The following is a 1,475-nucleotide window of genomic DNA, read 5'->3' on the forward strand; positions in this document are numbered from 1 at the left end:
AGATCATCCCATCACAGTGACGTATCATCACGGATGATACCACCGCCTCGTTCCATAAGTGGTATATGAGTCTTTCTATATCACGAGAAACTGTGAGCATGGGCTAATGAGCGTCAGTGGACCAGTGCATCAAAACTATGTCGATGTATTGCAACAATGGAGTGAAAGTTTGAGAACTAGTTTATAGAGCTCAACTGAAAGAAAACTGTAAATCGAGATGTTTCGCTTGGACACAGTATTTTGACCATATATGGAGTATCCATCATTTCGAATACTCTACTATTTGATACGTTTAAACATTGTGAAACCTGCGACCGAGCTGCGAAACCACGCATGGTTGAACCATCAGCGATTTTATTTGCCGCTGTCGATGAGTGCCAAACTGTCGATGAGTGCTTCAAGATTCTTAGCCGAGGTGATGCATCGCTCTGCCAAACCAGAGGACACAAAAATGGGTTGAACGGTTTCTGCGAGGTGCGATGGCGCAATATCGATCAGAAGGTTTTGATCTTGCACCACCTCGCTTCTGAAAAGGTCGGGGTTCTCAATATAACACCAGTCAGGTATATAGACTGACAGCTGTGGGGTTCGAACCCACGCCCTTTCGGACTGGCGCCTTAAGCCAGCGCCTTAGACCACTCGGCCAAACTGTCGATAAGTGATTCAAAAATCATAGCGGAGAAGATGCGTTACACTATAGGACATGACACAAAAACGGTTTTGAACCGTTTCCGCGGAATGCGTTCTTCATCAAATCACACGAAAAGAATTACAGCTGTGGGAATCAAACCGACACTCTTGCGAACTGACGCCCGAAGCCAGCGCCTTAGACCACTCGGCCAAACTGTCGATGAATGCTTCAAGATTCATAGCCGAGGTGATGCATCGCTCTGCCAAACCAGAGGAGACAAAAATGGGTTGAACGGTTTCTAGGAGTTGCGATGGCGCAATATCGATCAGAAGGTGTTGATCCTGCACTACTTCGCTTCTGAAAAGGTCTCGGTTCTTAATATAACCCCAGTCAGGTACATAGACTGACAGCTGTGAAATTCGAACCCACGCCCTTGCGGACTGACGCCTGAAGCCAGCGCCTTAGACCACTCGGCCAAACTGTCGATGAGTGCATTAAGATTCATAGCCGAGGTGATGCATCGCTCTGCCAAACCAAAGGGCACAGAAATGGGTTGAACGGTATCTGCGAGTTGCGATGGCGCAATATCGATCAGAAGGTTTTGGTCTTGCACTACCTCGCTTCTGAAAAGGTCTCGGATTTCAATACAACACCAGTCAGGTATATAGACTGACAGCTATGAGGTTCGAACCCACGCCCTTTCGGACTGGCGCCTTAAGCCAGCGCCTTAGACCACTCGGCCAAACTGTCGGTAAGTGCTTCAAAAATCATAGCGGAGAAGATGCGTTACACTATAGGACATGACACAAAAACGGTTCCGAACCGTTCCCGCGGAATGCGTTCT

The 1,475-nt window shown here is 47.7% G+C and overlaps 4 non-coding genes across 4 annotated transcripts; all 4 read right to left on the minus strand.

Annotated features, from left to right (window-relative positions):
• Window positions 1–573: 573 nt before the first annotated feature.
• Pmar_PMAR018831 lies at window positions 574–653 on the minus strand. Its single transcript has one exon. It is a non-coding gene; the product is annotated as a tRNA-Leu (tRNA).
• Window positions 654–769: 116 nt separating this feature from the next.
• Window positions 770–849, minus strand: Pmar_PMAR018832. The gene has a single exon. It is a non-coding gene; the product is annotated as a tRNA-Pro (tRNA).
• A 186-nt stretch (window positions 850–1,035) lies between these two features.
• On the minus strand, window positions 1,036–1,115 carry Pmar_PMAR018833. The gene has a single exon. It is a non-coding gene; the product is annotated as a tRNA-Leu (tRNA).
• A 186-nt stretch (window positions 1,116–1,301) lies between these two features.
• On the minus strand, window positions 1,302–1,381 carry Pmar_PMAR018834. Its single transcript has one exon. It is a non-coding gene; the product is annotated as a tRNA-Leu (tRNA).
• Window positions 1,382–1,475: the final 94 nt, after the last annotated feature.

Source organism: Perkinsus marinus, assembly GCF_000006405.1.
Source record: "Perkinsus marinus ATCC 50983 genomic scaffold scf_1104296957582, whole genome shotgun sequence".
Classification (NCBI taxonomy): Eukaryota; Perkinsozoa; order Perkinsida; family Perkinsidae; genus Perkinsus; species Perkinsus marinus.